This window comes from Capricornis sumatraensis, chromosome 1 (genome assembly GCF_032405125.1).
Source record: "Capricornis sumatraensis isolate serow.1 chromosome 1, serow.2, whole genome shotgun sequence".
Lineage (NCBI taxonomy): Eukaryota > Metazoa > Chordata > Mammalia > Artiodactyla > Bovidae > Capricornis > Capricornis sumatraensis.
Window position 1 is genome coordinate 165384986 of NC_091069.1, and position 17926 is coordinate 165402911.

The window sequence follows — 17926 nt, forward strand, 5'->3', positions numbered from 1 at the left end:
TACATAGTGACAGAATTATAAAGTACAAGAGTGAATGAAGAGGGAGAAAACTGAAGATGTAAGCAGGGTGTACATCCATGGAGGACCTTGAACACTGGGTGAAGCATCTTAACAAAAATCTTTGGACTTTATCTTGTAGATTTAGAGGCACTACAGATGTGACTTAAGGAAATAACAGGGGTAGACTTGAGTTTTAGGTGGATCACTCCAAGGGCTAACTGCAAGTGAAAGATGAGGGAGGCTTCCATTTGGGCAGGGGGCATTGGAAATGTGGAAGTGAAGAAAGATTCTGAAAATTCAATCACTTGGGAACTGATGTTCAGGGTAATAGTGAAAAGAGAAACCTAGGTGTCAAGAATGACTTCTATGTCATGCAGTAAATTTCCACTGGCTGTCTAATTTTGCATATGGTAATGTATATGTTTCAATGGAGCTCAAATCTGAGCCTCTGTGTTAACCTAGAGGGGTAGGATGGGGTAGGAGGAAGGGGGGTGGTTCAGAGGGAGAGGGCATACATTTACTTGTGGCTGATTCATGCTGATATATGGCAAAAACCAACACAATATTGTTATAATAATAAAGCAATTATCCTCCAGTCAAAAATAAAGTGGGCAATTCCAAACACATGCACGCACACACAAAGAATGACTTGTAGGTTTCTAGCTGAGTGGCTGTGTACATGGCATGTCATCAGCCGAGAGCTCGGTGAAGGGCCTTATTTGGAGGTGGAAATGTTAACTTCTCCTATGAATATGGTGAGTTTGAGGTGCCTGTGGATTCCCCAGGTAGAGAATTCCTCCCACATTATCAGCTGTCCAGGTCTGAAGGGAGCTGTCTAGGGGGAAGTAGTAGATTAGAACCCAGTTAGCATGTGGCTGACACCCTGGGGCTCCCAGTCCTATGCAAATGAGTCTGGGGCATTTGGTCATGACTCACCCATAATTTTCCCCTGGAGCACAGAGTTTTTTGGTTCAATTAGGGTGTTTCAGTCATTTTCTTACCATGGTGCTACACATCTAAGAAAGAGCCCTGATTTCTTTTCTTTTTTAGACCTGGGAAGCCAGTATCTATATAGTACATTAAATTAAATTAAACTCTCAGGGAGCCCCCATCTTGAGTTGAGACCTGTGAACAGAGGTAAGGATTTTTAAGACAATTGAAACGAGAGAACCTCACTTGCCCCCAAATTCCCCTCAATATCTGGCAGGAGAGAGAAAGAATGAATCACTGCTGCAACAGCAGACATCTTATGTGAGAGCTGGAAAGGACACTAGTTTTAGTTGAGCTGAGGGAAGAAGGGAACTTTTGCCTCCAGAAGGTGCTATGATGGCCAGAAAGAGCCTGGACCACGTGCCTTTCTCTGACGGCCCAGGTGATCTTGAACTGACTTGGATCACCAGGCCCCTCTGCAGATGGCAGCCAGCAGCATCCAGATCCATAGATCAGCAGACATCAAATGAAGGACTCAGGAGCTCTGCTACCAATCGGGGCAGAAACTCCTTTGTGTGCAGGAGCAGGGAAGGTATGAGCCACACCACAACCCCAGATAGTAAAGGCAGTCCTTGGGAAAGGAGATCAAAACCTCAGGCTCCGCAGTCACACAGAGGTGATGCTAAAATTTCATTGTGTTCAGTAGCTCAATCATGTCTGACTCTGGGCATCAACTCATGGACTGTAGACCGCCAGGCTCCTCTGTCTGTGGAATTCTCCAGGCAAGAGTATTGCAGTGGCTTGCCGTTTTCTACTCAGGGAAGCTTCCTGACCTGGGGGTCAAGCCCTTGTCTCTTGCATCTCCTGCACTGTCAAGTGGATCTTTACCACAGTGCCACCTGGGAAGCCCCTAAAATTTCATTAATTAAACACTAATGCCATGACTTCTTCCTGAAAAGAGGTAATGGTTGGTTATGAATCTAAGCGATATCTCCTGGTAAGAGAGAATAGGGTGCGGAAGGTTTAAAATGAAGTTGGTTATCGATGTATGAAGCCCCACCAGTTCGCTAAGCTCTGTGGTTGGTGTATTAGAGAATATGAGGATGTACAAGTCACTGTCGCTACATGCAAAAGGTCTACAATGTGGAGGAAGAGAGGTGTACACAGATGGGAGTGTAGTCCAGAAGATGCTGTTAAAATCGCTTCATGCTCCTTGAACTCACAAAGAAAATATTCAAAGACAAAAGATAGTCAAGATAACTATATTTAGGTAGTGATTCTCTTCATTTTAAGTTCATTTAAACATTTTGGTTCTTAAAATGGCCCTTTGAGGTTAATGAATGGTATAACTCACAATTTAAGGATGAAGAAGCTTTGTTCAGCTAATTCTAGTGCATGAGGTTACAAGACGTAAAAGTGGCAGGGTCTGTGCAAGAAGTTACACCCCTTGACTATGTCTTATGGAAACGGCTTGCTGGTAACATACAAGTATCACAACTGAGGCAGAGGTGGCCTTGCCCCCGGCCCCCGGGTGTGGAAAAGGAGAACAAACCAAGGGGAGGGGCAAGGCACTCATCTTTCTCTTTTCACCTGGATTTCCCAGACCTCCTCTGTAGGCGCGAGTAGGGGCTGATTAACTTAATAATTCAAGTTGAACTCCCTTGTGCCTGGCAAAGTAGACTTCTTGCCCTGGAACATATTCCCCTGAGGATTTCTTGAAGGTCCCACTCTGGGGGGCAGTGGGGGGAGTCACATGGATGCTTTGCCCATGAAAACAGGCATTTCACAGGATCTCCTGGGAAGCCCCCTTCATGGAAAAGTGGAAGAACACCGCCCCTTCCTTCGTGATAAACTCAATTATAAAGTAGGGACAGGAATAGCTCTTTCCTCTTTATTTTAAAGCCTTATCTCTCACTAGAATTCAGGATCCAGACTGTGTCTAAAGGCCAGGAGCTTGGATGGATCCAAGTGACAGCTGCCATTCAAGATCTGACGATCATGGCGATTCTGAGAGCTGAGGTTTTGTTCTTAAGTCAGACTGGCAGTGTCCTGTGCTGACTTTTGTCTCCTGGGCTTTCCAGTCAGTCTCCCAGAACATAGGTTCCTGGCAGGCCTGTCCTATCTGGGTCAGATGTATCCAGGTTCCAATTTTTATAATAAAAAGAAGGAGCTGAGATTGGAGCAGGGCAAGTAGCATGCAAGGTATAAAATGGTAGCTCTGAAGTAGAGGATTAGGGAAACAGTTCAAAAACAAAACAGAAGGTATCACAAAATGCCTTCCAAACACAATGATGAAAAAGATGGGGTGGGAATGAAGATAGAGACAAGTCTGGATTTCCTATGACCAGGCACAGAAGCCCAAGTTGGCATGTTTGGGCCCTTAGGAAATGATCTGAAGGACTGATGAGGTCAGATGGACTGAAAGGGACCATTTGGTTCTTAAAGAATTGTGCCATCTCCACTAGGCCTCAAGAAGCAGAAAGGAACCCAGAGGGTTTAGAGTAACTCTAGGGGGGTTTATCAAGCTCTTTTCATCTGTGTCTGGATGACTGAGGGGTAAAAATGTGGATGATGCGGTTGAACCATAAACAGCTTGGAGAAGTTTTAAGAAAGGTCCCAGATTCTTTGCGACTTTTTCATTGAGAGGTAGTGTCCACGTCCCCTCCTCTGGGTGGCTTTGTGCTTTGAACAACAGAGCGTGGCGGAGGCTATGTGCTTCTTGAGGCTAGGTCAACAAGGCTCATGCCTGGTTCCCCAGAGGCAGGTACCCAGCCTCCATGTAAAATATCTGACTGGGACTTTCCTGGTGGTCCAGTGTTTAAGACTCTGTTTTCCCAGTACAGGGGACGTGGGCTCAATCTCTGGTCACGGAACTAGATTCCACATGCCGCAACTAAGTGTTTGAGCGCTGCAACTCTGCAAAAAAAAGATCCTGCATGCTACAACAAAGGTGGAGGATCCTGTGTGCTGCAACCGAGACCTGCACAGCCAAATACATAAAGAAATATTCAAAAAGAAATCTGACTACTCCAAGGTGGCCAGGGAGAAGATGCTAGGTGAAGACTCTCTAGTCAATGGGCACAAGTGAACTCAGCCTTCTAGTCATCCCCACCTAGAGCTGGGACAGCTGACTGAAGCCACTTTGGACCCTCCAGGCCATCCCAGCTGACAACTAAGTCCCACTGTGTGATATCAGTGAATGTACTGTGTGATATCAGCAAAAATCTCACTATACGGCCTGAATTGTATTCCCCTCAAAGTTTATATGTTGAAATCCTACTCCCACCCAGTACCTCAGAATGTGACTGTATTTGAACATAAGGTCTTTAAAGAAGTGATTAGGAGCCTGGTAGGCTGCAGTCCATGGGGTCGCTAAGAGTCGGACATGACAGAGCGACTTCGCTTTCACTTTTCACTTTCATGCATTGGAGAAGGAAATGGCAACTCACTCCAGTGTTCTTGCCTGGAGAATCCCAGGAATGGAGGAGCCTGGTGGGCTGCCGTCTGTGGGGTCACACAGAGTTGGACACGACTGAAGTGACTTAGCAGCAGCAAGGTAAAACGAGATTATACGAGCAGGCTCTAATCCAATATGACTGGTGTCCTTGTAGGAAGACGAGTTTAGGACACACATAGAAGGAAAGACATGTGAAGATGTATGCACATGGTGGCCATCTACAAGCCCACGAGAGAGGTCTGTTAAAAGAAAATTCTCCACAATTTACTGACCTAGGAGGCTTCACCAGGCAGCATTCAATCCAGCAAATAGAAAGGAGCTCCAAAGAGTTGTACAAAGAGGGAGTTTTTAAAGACCAAAGTGAGCAGAAACAAGGAAGGAACACGGGGCATTTGTTGACTCGTTAAAGCAGAGTTGCTTTCCTTACACAGAGCAAAGAGAATTCTTGGAGTAAATTCAGGTAATTCACGCTGAGCAGGCAAGCCCTCATGGGCTGACCGTGGTCCTCCTTTTTTGGGAGAGCTGAGCATAGAAACTTAGTTAAGTTTTGGTTTGTAAACATGGGACTTAGCATGGGTGAATCCATCTAGGACCTAATCTATTACTGTAATAAGCCTCAGAAGAAATCGACACCTTGGTCTTAGACTTCTAGAATCCAGAACTGTGAGAAAATTAGCCTCTGTTTTTAAAGCACCCAGTCTGTGGTCCATTATTATGGCAGCCCTTGCAAACTAATATATTCACCCAACTAAGAAATTGTTACGGAAATTGTGAGAGATAAGAACATGCTGTTGCTGCTGCTAAGTCGCTTCATTCATGTTCGACTCTGTGCGACCCCATAGACGGCAGCCCACCAGGCTCTGCTGTCCTTGGGATTCTCCAGGCAAGAACACCGGAGTGGGTTGCCATTTTCTTCTCCAATGCGTGAAAGGGAAAAGTGAAAGTGAAGTCGCTCAGTCATGTCTGACTCTTAGCGATCCCATGGACTGCAGCCTACCAGGCTCCTCCGTCCATGGGATTTGGGGTTGCCATTGCCTTCTCCAGATAAGAACATGGCACTGTTTTAATTCACTAAGTTTGGGGGTAGTTTTGTTCTATAGCCCGAGGGATGGGAACAAGCTTGAGCCTTTCTAAAAGAAAATTATCTGTGCCAAGTTAAAGTTGCAGCATGTGGGATCTTTGATCTTCGATGCAGCATGCAAACTCTCATGGGATCTAGTTCCCTGACCAGGGCCTGCTGCACTGGGAGCATGGAGTCTTAGCCCCTGGACCACTAGGTAAGTTCCTTGGACTTCTGAAATGCCTCTTCTAAGGGATAGCTCTTTTTCTATTCACATTGTTAATTTAGGATGGATCACCATGGGCAACCTTGATGAACTGACACCATCAAAGAGAGGGAGAGGATGGAGTGAAAGGCTGGAGTCCAGGCTTGAGGCTTTGGTGGCAGAGCCACCAAAAAAAAAACCCAGAAACTTTTAAACAGAGGTTTAAAAATATTTTCTCATTAGTCTGGGAAAAGTGGGGAAAACGGTGCATACAGTGCAGCTTTATATAACAGCTGTGTTGTAGGGATATCATTTGGTCAGGTGGGATTCCTTGGGAGAGAGAATTACAGCACCAGATTACAGGCTGAAGGCCCCATCTGACCCACATTCTGATTTTTTAAAAGAGTGATTATAGCTCTGGAGGCAGGGGTGAGGTCTCATGGCCTCTACCAGGAAGCACTTTTCTTAGCCGTGGGGGATATTACATTATAGCTAATTACATGCTGTCTGCTAAGATTTTCTAATTACTTCACTTACATTAGTCTTGCTTTCTTAAGGAGCCCGTGAGTTTTTGGAAAGCATCTTGAGGACAGGGCAGCGCCCTCGTCAGCATCAGCCACCCAGGAGATCTTGGAGAGCAGAGGTAGATGGTCGATCGTGAGTCACTGGAAGCCTGGGCTTTGCACTTAGCCTGGCTGGGTTCAAATCCAGATATTACTTCTTCTCTTAAAATTTTTTTTTTTTTTTACTTGTTTATTTGGCTGTGATGGGTCTTCACTGCTCCATGGATGTCCTCTGGTTGCGGTGATCGGGGGCTGCTTGCTGGCTGTGTTGTGCGGGCTTCTCATTTCGGTGGCTTCTCTTGTTGCTGAGCACAGGTTCTAGGGCATGAGGGCTTGAGCAGTTGTGGCCCCCAGGCTTTAGAGCACAGGATCAATAATTGTGGTGCACAGGCTTAGTCTCTCTGGAGCGTGCGGGATCTTCCTGGGCCAGGAATCAAACCTGTGTCCCCTGCATTGGCAGGCAGATTCTTTAAAATGGAGCCACCAGGGAAGCCCCAAATATTACTTCTTATTTGCTAGGTGACCTTGGGCAAATTGTCTTAACTTCTCCAAAACCCATTTCCTCATCTGCAAAATGGGGATACTAATAGTAGCTACTTCATAAAGCAGTTGAGACAATGCCTGGCACCTAGTAAATGCTCTATTTACATTGTATATATTCACATTAATAAGCTTTTTTTTCCTCTTTCATTTGACTCTACCCTCCTACTCACTAATGTAGGTTTTGGGGTTTGCATGTGGGGAGAGGAGCAGAGAGCAGACACTATTGGAGTCAAGGAACGTGGTGTTTTTTTTTTTTTTTTCTTCTTTAACTGCACCAGGTCTTCACTGTGGCATGAGGATCTTCAGTTGTGACATGAGGGATCTAGTTCCCTGCACAGGGATGGAACCCAGGCCCCCTGCATTGGGAGCATGGAATCTTAACTACTAGACCATCAGGGAAGTGCCAGAGGCATGGGTTCTGGAGAGATCTAACACCCAGCTCCCGTTTATGGAGGCTTCGTGAATCTGCATGCACCCGTATCTGTGATGCAGGGCACTGGGCTAGGATTGCCCAAGCAGGGCTTCTGTCTCCCCCTACCCTCATTCTCAAGGGGACAAACCCCAGGGGACCATCCAGCTCTTGTATCAGACTGGAAGCCCCCACCAAAGCCAGAAGAACTAAAGATCTGCTTCAGCCATGGCAGGGCTTTGAGAAATGAAAAGGGAGCACATTAATTAGAAAATGCTTAATTAGGAAACCAGTTCCCTAGAAGAAAGGGAATTAACTGAAAAAGAAACCTTAATCAAGAAGCTTTGGGCTCAAAAATCCAGCGCAGGAGCTGGCTTGTACTGGCTTGGACGAGACGATCGGGCTCTTGTCTAACTTCACATTGTGTGATATCTTCTCGGTAGTTGAAATCTCCATGGTGGGGTAATTACACCGCTGACACTGACTGAGGCTACAGATGGGGGACTTTTTCCTTGGAGACCTGCTGTTGATCATTGACCATCACACAGCTGCAGAAATCTAACTTGAGCTCCTGCCCTCTGGCCCCACAGGGGCACACCCTCCCTCACCATGTTATGGGAGCATCTGGCATTGTGTTTACACTTGACCTGCTGGACATTGGCAGCAGGCCACATGTATTGACTCCATGAGACCAGGCAGGGACTCCTGAATTAACAGGTCCCTCTTCTACTGAGACTTCTACTAAACCTTCCTTTGAGCCACGACACCATCCACATTTATAATGTTTTGCTTTTCCTAATATATATTTGGAAACATGCGTCTAAACATGTGGGGTGTCCCATCTCCTTTTAGAAGTGCTGCCTAGGAGCACAAGAATCTGGGTGTGTGGATCAACACTGTCATTGCAACCCTGTCCAGGCATTGGCTGCTTGCCAATGGCTGTTACTGCTTCTGCATTTACTTTTATTTCATTTATCTCCTTGCTCTGAGATGAGGCATTCTCGCTACATCCACACAACCACCTCTTTCACATTCTACCTGACACAAATGCTTATCCTATAAACCCACCTTTGTTCACGTGTACAAGTCCTTTGCACCCATTACCTACCTTATAGATTAAATTTTTTTGTGTGGGTATAAAGCTTCCTGACTCGATTGTAAATTTCTTGAGTAAACTTTTTCTTCTTCAGCCATAATGCCTAGCACAGCAGTTTTGCAAAGTCAGTGCTCAATATTTGTTGATTGATTGACATGAAGCGATGTGTTGGGGCTGTTAGATTTGTTATGACAGTATCAACCAGCCTCAGCTCAGACAAGGATCTGCCTATCCAATATGAGGAATTTGGCTAACTACTGAAAAGCTCCTTTAATTATTATGACATTTAAAATTAATTATATATTTTCAACTGTATTTTTCAGTTGTATGCATAATTATTATTATGCTGAACAGTATTTATACTTAAATGTTTAGTAGTTCATGTAAGTGACTGAAATTAGTAATGTTTTACAGCTAAACCAGATTCATTTTTCATAGTTCTCTTCTCACAGCCTCACTATTGACAATTTCTCTGATGCAATGTGCTTTTGCATTCTAATCACCCAGTCTCACGTGCAGATGGCTTGAAAGATAGAGGCCCTGAGTTGATTCCCACAACAGGCAGGGGTCTCCTTGGAAGGGGACCCCTTCATCTTCATGTTCCCCCAAACTACCTGCACATCCTGTCTGGTGCCTTGATTCTCCCAGCCGCACTTGAACATTTCCTGGCATTTAATTTCGAATTGTTACTATAAATTTTGTATTCAGAAAGATGGAGAAACATAATGATTAATACCTATATTCCCATCGCCTAAATTCAACAATCCACATTTTGCCACCCATTCTTCATTATATGAGGATTTAAAAATTATAGACATTAATACATTTCACTCTTAAAAATTGCACAGATGTCTGAAAAACTTTCTACATAATCACGATATCATTGTTACATTGTATTAGTTTATCAGGACTGCCATAGCAAAATACCACTGAAAATGAAAGTGAAAGTGTTAGTTGCTTCAGTCATGTCCAATTCTCTGTGACTACAGAGCTGGGTGGGTAAAACAACAGAAGGTAATTTTCTCAGAACTCTGGAGGCCAGAAGTCCAAAATTAGGGCTTCCGTAGGTTTGGTTTCTGCTGAGGCTTCTCTGGCTTATAGACAGCCACCTTCTCACTGTGTGCTCACTTGGTTGTACCTCTGTCTGTATCTGTCTCTTTTTCTAAATTTCTAAATTTTTAAGAACAGCAATCATATTGGATAAGGGCCCACCCTAAAGACTTCTGGGTTTCCCAGATGGTGTAGTGGCAGAGAATCTGCTGGCCAATGCAGGAGACTTGGGTTCGGTACCTGGTTTGGGACGATCCCTTGGAGGAGGAAATGGCAACCCACTCCAGTATTCTTGCCTGGACAATGCCATGGACAGAGTAGTCTGCTGGGCTACAGTCCAGGGGGGGTTGAAAAGAGTTGGACTTGACTGAGCACTCACACACACTTCAGACTTCATTTTAACTAACTCAGCTCTTTGAAGACCTCATCTTCCCTGGTGGCTCAGCTGGTATAGAATCTGCCCGCAATGCAGGAAACCTGGGTTTGATTCCTGGGTCAGGAAGATTCTCTGGAAAAGGAATAGGCTACCCACTCCAGTATTCATGGGCTTCCCTAGTGCCTCAGACAGTGAAGAATCTGCCTGCAATGCGGGAGACCTGGGTTGGGAACATTCCCTGGAGAAGGAAAAGGCTACCCACTCCAGTATTCTGGCCTGGAGAATTCCATGGACAGAGTAATCTGGCAAGCTAGAGTCCATGAGGTCGCAAAGAGTTGGACATGACTGAGTAACTAAGCCCAGCACACCAAATATAGTTACACTCTGAAGTGCTGAGGATTAGGACTTCAACATAAGAATTTGTTGTGGGGGGCAGGGGACACAATTCAGGTCATAACGCACACTTAACTGTTTATTAATATAATTAGTTTATTAATATAGTTAATGCCCAATCTGTATTTGATTTCTGACAGCTGTTCCCCAAATGTCTTTGTTCAAATGAAGGGTCAGTTGAAGACCATGAATTGCATTTGGCTGTTATGTCTCCTAAATTTGTTTTACTCTAAAATAGTCTTTCTCCCTCCTTCTTTTTCCTTGCCTTTGTCTTGAAGAAATTGCCCCACATTTGCATTTTACATTTTTCTCTGCTCTGTAATTGGGGGTAATTTAACCTGTTCACCTATACATTGTACTGTGTTTTCTATAAACTAGAAGTCTGCTCAGACTCAGGTTAAACATTTGTTTTTCCCAATAGTCATATACGGATGTGAGAGTTGGACCATAAAGAAGGCTGAGTGTTGAAGAACTGATGCTTTTGAACTGTGGTGTTGGAGAAGACTCTTGGAAGTCCCTTGGACTGCAAGGAGACCAGACCAGTCCATTCTAAAGGAAATCAACCTTGAATATTCATTTGAAGGACTGATGCTGAAGCTGAAGCTCTAATACTTTGGCCACCTGATGCAAAGAACTGACTCACTGGAAAAGACTCTGATGCTGGGAAAAATTGAGGGAGGGAGGAGAAGGGGATGACAGAGGATGAGATGGTTGGATGGTGTCATCAGCTCAATGGACTTGAATTTGAGCAAACTCTGAGAGATGGTGAAGGAGAGGGGGGCCTGGCAGGCTTCAGTCCATGGGGTCACAGAGAGTCAGACATGACTGAGTGACTGAACAACAACAACAAGCATTTTGGGAATGAATATTTCATGGATGGCAGCTACACTTAATTTTGGGTCCTATTAGATTGTACAATATGTCTAGCTGTTCAAGTTTGAGTGGTGTTTAGATTAGTCACTGGGAAAAAAGTGGGGATAGTTTAATCCCTCCCTTGAGCTGTTGCACTTTCTCCCGTGTGACCAGAAAGCAATCTGTGAGGCTGCCTTAGCACTCCGGAACATCTGCTTTGCCATCACGTTTCACCTAATGGTTTCCATTTCCATCAGAGATCCTTAACTGAATCAACTATTCCATTAGGGTTGACTAAATTTATTCTCTATTTATTAGCTAGAATTATTCTGTAAACAAGTGCTTTCCCTCATCAACTGGGCTATTTTTTGTTATTATTGTTTAGTTGCTCAATCGTGTCTGACTCTTTGGGACACCCATGGGATGTAGCCTGCCAGGCTCCTTTGTCCATGGGGATTTCCAGGCAAGCATACTGGAGTAGGTAGCCATTTCTTTCTCTAGGGGATCTTTCCATCCCAGAGGTTGAACCTGCATCTCCTGCAAGTCTCCTGAATTGCAGGTGGTTTCTTTACTGCTGAACCACCTAGGAAGCCAATTGGGCTATTTAGTTATCCTTAAATACAGTTCCAAACAGAAAGACAGGATAAATCCTGTCAACTTGAATTGCCAATTTTTAGAACAAGGAGTTGGTGTGGTAACTATCTCCAATAGTGACAAATGAGGCTTGCTTTGTTTAGAATTTTCTGTTTTTGGAGTATCATTTGTGGATCTATGGCCTTTAAAATATTCTTGCAGCCATTTTTCTTTGTCACACGCTAATGGGCCCAACTTTGGCCATTTGTAGCCCCTGCAAATTGGTCTGGTCTTCTTGCCATGATTCCATTAATCTTTGAAAGAGTGAGATGTCCTGGGCTTGTCTTGTATACTCCTTGATACAAACTTGGAGTCAGTTGTTTCTCTTAGAAGCCCTCAGATGCAGAATGGTTTTAGAAAGCATTCTGCCTCTAGGGATACTCATTACTCCTGAAATATCGTTGTTTTGGGGCTCTTTCAATGGGCCACACTAGATTTCATATTTATGTGTGTGTGTGTTGTGCTAAGTTGCTTCAGTTATGTATTTGTGACCCTATGGACTATAGCCTACCAGGCTCCCCTGTATGTATATATAATTATATATATGTAAAAAAATATATAATATATATATATAATTTGTGGCTTTATATTGATCAAATTTTCAAATTCAACCTTTCAGGTTTTGCTTAATTGTTTGAATTTATACTTCTGTTTTCTCTTACACTGAAAAACTTGGCTTCTAACAATATTAATGTAATGACTTTGTTGTTGCATCATTATTTCAAAATTATAATACAGTGGAAGGACTATAATACTATGTTTTTATCCTAGAATATATTCCAGTGAGCAGATACAAAGTGCTAAGTTTTAAACAGAGTTGATTATTTTCTCTGTGTGATTGTGTTATTCATTTTAAATTTGATTAGATTGTTTCTTTTTTTCTTTGATTTTTATGGATTTTTTCTTTTTAATTTGTATATAATATGAATCATTTGAATATGTAAAGCACTCATATGTCTTAGAAGTTCAAAGCTATATTCCAAGAAGTTTCTTTTCCATTCCAATTCCCCCTCTTCCTATACCTTCTCCGACCACCTAATAGTAACCAAGTTTTAAAATTAATTTTGATCAATTCTTAATGTTTCTTATTAAAGATACAGGCAAATTTTTACTCATCTTCTTGCTCCCTTTGCCCCATTCCATAAAGGCTGCACACTAACACTCTGGCTCCACACTTTATCATTTAACAAAGTCTCCTCGCCATCACTCCACATCCGAACATTGAGATTGTACTTACTCTTTCTATGGTTGCCCAGTTCTCCATTATGTGGCAGCACCATAGTTTATTTGATAAGGGACTTGGGTGTCAGTTTATTCAGCCAGGAAACTACTGATGGATGTTTGGATTGTTACCTGATATTGTTTGCTTTTGCTAGTGAATTATGCCTCGATGAATAACATTGTGCACATGCCATTCCCTACTTAGGCAGTTAGGTCTTCAGAATTCACTTCTAGAAGTGGGATTCCTGGGCCAAAGGGTAAACAGTACTGTGATCTTGATAGCTATGGACCAATTCTCCTGCAAAGGAGTTTTATAATTTTTTTAGTCCTAACAATAATAAATGACATTATTTGTTTTCCCACAGCCTTACCAATAGAATATATTGAAAAAATTTTGATTTTTGCCAATTTGGTGGGGTAGAAATGGTATCACAGTATAGTCTTAATGTATCTCTCTCTTTACTGAGTAGAATGAACTTTTGAAATGTTTAAGGGATATTGTATTTCTTTTTCTAAGAACTTTCAGTTCATGAATTTTGGTCTTTTTCATATTGATTTCTAGAAATGCTTTATGTTAAGGAAATGAATCATTTGGTTGTGAAATAAGTTCAAATATTCTTTCCTAGTTTGTCAGTTGTCTTTTGACCTTTATGATTTTTTAAATGTAAAAGACTCTTTAAAAAAAATCTTTAGGTAGTCAAATTCCTCACCAGTTGTTTTTATTGAGTCCAGATTTTGATCACAGTTTAAAAGTGTTCTCCTTTTAGGTGTTAAACGAATTTACCTGTATTTTCTTTCAGTTTTCATTTGGAGCTTCCCTGGGAGTCCAGCTTGTGAAAAATCAGCCTGCAATGCAGGAGACCCCAGTTGATTCCTGACTGGGGAAGATCCTCTGGAGAAGGGACTGGCTACCTGCTCCAGTATCATGGGTTTCCCTAGTGGCTCAGACAGTAAAGAATCTGCCTGCAATGCAAGAGACCTGGGTTCAATCCCTGGGTTGGGAAGATCCCCTGGAGAAAGGCATGGCAACCCATTCCTGTATTCTTGCCTGGAGAATCCCCATGGACAGAGGAGCCTGGCAGGCTGCGCCCATGTAAAGAGCGGGACATAACTGAGTGACTAAGTACACACACACACACGGTTCCGTTTGAAAATGTCTTTGGATAGCTGATACATTGGAGTAAAGATTTTTAGTATGGCTTTTGACCACTTCTTGCTAAATTTATTTCTGAGTATTTTATTTTTGCTGTTGTGAGATTTCTCTTCCAAAATATTTTCTAACTAGTTAATGATTGTATATAAGAAGACTACTTTCTAATTTATATTAATGCTATATCTTGCCAATTTAACAGAATTCTATTGTTTGTGATATTTCCCTCATTGAGTCTCTTGTTACGATAACATAACTAGAAATAGTTTTATATCCTTATTTGTAACTCTTACTCCTCTAATTGCTTCTTTTAATTGCATTTGCTAATACTTCTGATAACTTGTTGACTAGTTGTGGCAATACTGAGTATCCTTGTCTTATTTCTGAATTTACTGAGAATACCTCTAGTGTTTTTCCTTCAGAAGAGATGTTGACTCTGGGGGTGGTGTGTGTGTAATTATGCTAAGAAAAAATTAATTTTTATTTTACTGACTGGTTTGTTTTCCCAGCCAGTCATAGGGATTGAATTTTCTTTTTAGTGTCAGGAAATGACCATATGTTTTTCCTATGTAGAACTTGTATTTAATATTAATATAAAAGGATTTCCTAGTATTGAATCATCCTTTTATGATTCACGTACATGTTTATTCACCCTGAAATAAACTCTAACTGGTGCTTACGTATTTTGTTTAATTTGCTATTGGCATCTCTGTGACATTTTTTATTTAGAATTTCCCCCACACTATTGGTAAGAGATTAAGATCTGATTTTCTTTTATTGTGAGCAATCTTAATCATTTTTATAATAACTTGAAATTCACTTCATAAAACAAAGTTGGAAGTGTTTCTTTATGTTTTATGTCTGTATATTTTAAGTAGCATTGGAATTATCCTCTCTTTACAGGTTTGTTATAGTTCCCCTGTGAAACAGTCTTGCTCTGGCATTGTTTTGATGGTGGAGTGAGGATGCTTGACTGTTGAGATGTTCTTTGAACCACACACTCACATGTATTTCTATTGCAATCCTCCTTGTCCCGGATGCTGAGGCATGCAGGTAGTAGGAAGTAGGAAGTAAGTTTCCAGGGATAGAGGACATTTTTCCCGTGGGAGACAGGGCTAGGGGATGACTGATAAGAAAATCACATCCAGGATGGGAGAGAGTGGGAGGGGAGCAACGTCCGTGGGTGGGAGGGCTGTGAGAGGGGCTACCGGAAAGGCCTAAGTTGAGGGCAGAAGATCAGCTGCTTCCTTCCAAGACTTTTCTTCTGATTGCATTCCAGCCTCTCCTGGGAGTCTCTGTCCTATTTTCACAGCTGGGAAGGCAAAGGGAATTTCCCATAATCCATGAACCTCCTCGGCAGCCTTTGTTGGGGAGGTCCTCAGGGTCACCTCACCCAAGGGGGCTTGGACGAACAACAGCAATCCCACTCCCGAGTTCCTCCTATTTGCATTTGCTCTGAGGCTGTTCCGCCCACAAACCTCGTGGCTCACAGAATTATTAAAGACCATGAGGTCAGAGATATTCCTTTCATGTTGAGTAAAATGACTTCGCGGTGGCAAAGGGTGGGTGGGGCTGAGGGGGAGGCAGGGCAGGCTCTTCTGGGTACCCGGGGTGGCTGTGTCCCCTTATCTCCCCAGTTTCTCAGCTCTCTGTAGACCCTGCAGCCACAGTACAGCCCACAGCAGGAGGTGCCGGCCTGTGAGGCAGAGAGTGGGAGCACTTGGCCGGGGGGGCCCCCGCCCCTGCAGCTGCTGGATGCTGCACTTGGTAAGAGGCTGGGGAGAGTGGGGAGAAGACAGTCATGATACCCCTCAGGGTTCTGCACCCCTTCTGAGCCAGAAGGAAGACTCTGGAGGGTCTGAAGTTCAAAGACACAGCTGAGAGATGGGCCTGTGCCCCGAGAAAATCCTAGGCTGTGTTTCCTATGTATGAGACATGGCCTTGTGGAAAGTTGACCACTCTCAGCCCTGTGGGTCCAGTACTGTGACGCTTGCCAGGCCACGGGCTTCAACTGAAGTTGGGAAGTAGGCTGTGGGCTCAGGGGAAGCTTATAGGGCAAAGGGAAGGCTGGGCTGTGAAAGCACTTGAAGGGCCTGGGGAGAGTTTTACCTTCCAGGCCAGGGCTTCTTCCCCCTTTACATGCAAATGGAGTCCCTTCCCCAGTAGGTTCACCCACCCCACTGCCTGAAGGCTAACCACACCTGTCCAACCCATAACCCCAGAAGTGAGGGGTATAAAGTACTGTGGCTCCTTTTAGAGCTTTAAATGCAAATATGAGTTAGCGCCCAGCTAACCACAGAGGAGCCTGGCAGGCTACAGTCCATAGGGTCACAAAGAGCCAGACATGACTGAAGCGACTTAGCACGCACACGACCACAGGGGTTCATGCTTTGCTGCAGGGACTGCCAACAGGCCCCAAAGGCTCAGGGTTGCTTGGGGAACTGTTAGTTCAGACCTGCTCCTTGTGGTTGTGGCACTCGGCTCTGGCTGCAGCCAGTGACCTTTCCAGGAGTTGTCCCAGGAGGAGGCTTCAGAGGAATTCGGAAGGTTCCTTGGGGAGACTCTTCCATCATTCACCTTCCTCCAAGGCCTTCTCAGGGTTTGACTGGTACAGTGGCTACTTTTCTGCAGTAACATATAATCCTTTTATTTGATATCAGATGCCTAAGCCAGAATGAAGAGGTTTGTAGAACACTGGCTTTGCAGTCCATAGGGTTTTACTCCTGGCAAAATACTCTACTTAGTCAGGGCTATTCTTCTCTGATCTTCCTTTCACTTCCTCAATTAATGTTTGCAGCAATACTATCATTGATTTAGTAATCTCTTCTGTGTTCAGCACTGTGCCGAATACCTTACCAGACATCAGTTCGCCGAATCCTCACAATGACCCCATGAGTGGGGGTGAGGAGGGGCCACTACTGTTTTTGTTAACAGATGAGGAAGCTGAAGCTTCAGGAGGTTGAGCAATTTCACAACATCACCAAACCAGTATGAATTCTGGCCCCAGGTAGCTTTCATTCCATAGGGTGTTAGTCACCACCTTCAGTGGTGTTTAGGGCACCATTGATCAGAATAGAATTGCCTGCGTTCCTCTTTGGACTGATTGCTTAAAGAACAATTCTTTAACCTAGTCTAAGTTTCTTTGGATTTCTCATTGTATAGTCATTTTTCAGTATCCATGGGGGTTGTTTGTTCCAGAACCAAGCAGGTGCTCCAGTCTCTTACATAAAGTGGCATAGTATTTGCATATAGTCTAGGCACAGCCTCCCATATAATTTATACCATTTCTAGATTACTTATAATATTTAAATATTTAATAATATTTAATATACTTATAAGTAATTATAATTACTTATAATATTTAAAATTTAATTACTTATAATATTTAACTGCTGCTGCTGCTGCTAAGTCGCTTCAGTCATGTCCGACTCTGTGTGACCCCATAGACGGCAGCCCACCAGGCTCCCCCGTCCCTGGGATTCTCCAGGCAAGAACACTGGAGTGGGTTCTCCAATGCATAAAAGTGAAAAGTGAAAGTGAATTTGCTCTGTCGTGTCTGGCTCGTAGCGACCCCATGGACTGCAGCCTACCAGGCTCCTCCGTCCATGGGATTTTCCAGGCAAGAGTACTGGAGTGGGGTGCCATTGCCATCAGGACTTCCCTGCTGGCTCAGACGGTAAAGCGTCTGTCTACAATGCAGGAGACCCGGGTTCGATCCCTGGGTTGGGAAGATCCCCTGGAGAAGGAAATGGCAAGCCACTCTAGGACTATTGCCTGGAAAATCCCATGGACGGAGGAGCCTGGTAGGCTACAGTCCATGGAGTCGCAGAGTCGGACCCGACTGAGCGATTTCACTCACTCACTCTCCGATTTAATAGCATGTAAATGCTACGTGAACGGGGGTTCCCAGGTGGCGCTAGTAGTAAAGAACCCGCCTACCAATGCAGGAGATGCAAGAGACAACACAGTTTCTCTCTCTGAGTCAGTG

General features: G+C 43.7%; 1 non-coding gene across 1 annotated transcript; it reads left to right on the forward strand.

The window, feature by feature from the left end:
- The first annotated feature begins 17596 nt into the window (after window positions 1-17596).
- TRNAC-ACA (transfer RNA cysteine (anticodon ACA)) lies at window positions 17597-17668 on the forward strand. Its single transcript has one exon. It is a non-coding gene; the product is annotated as a tRNA-Cys (tRNA).
- Window positions 17669-17926: the final 258 nt, after the last annotated feature.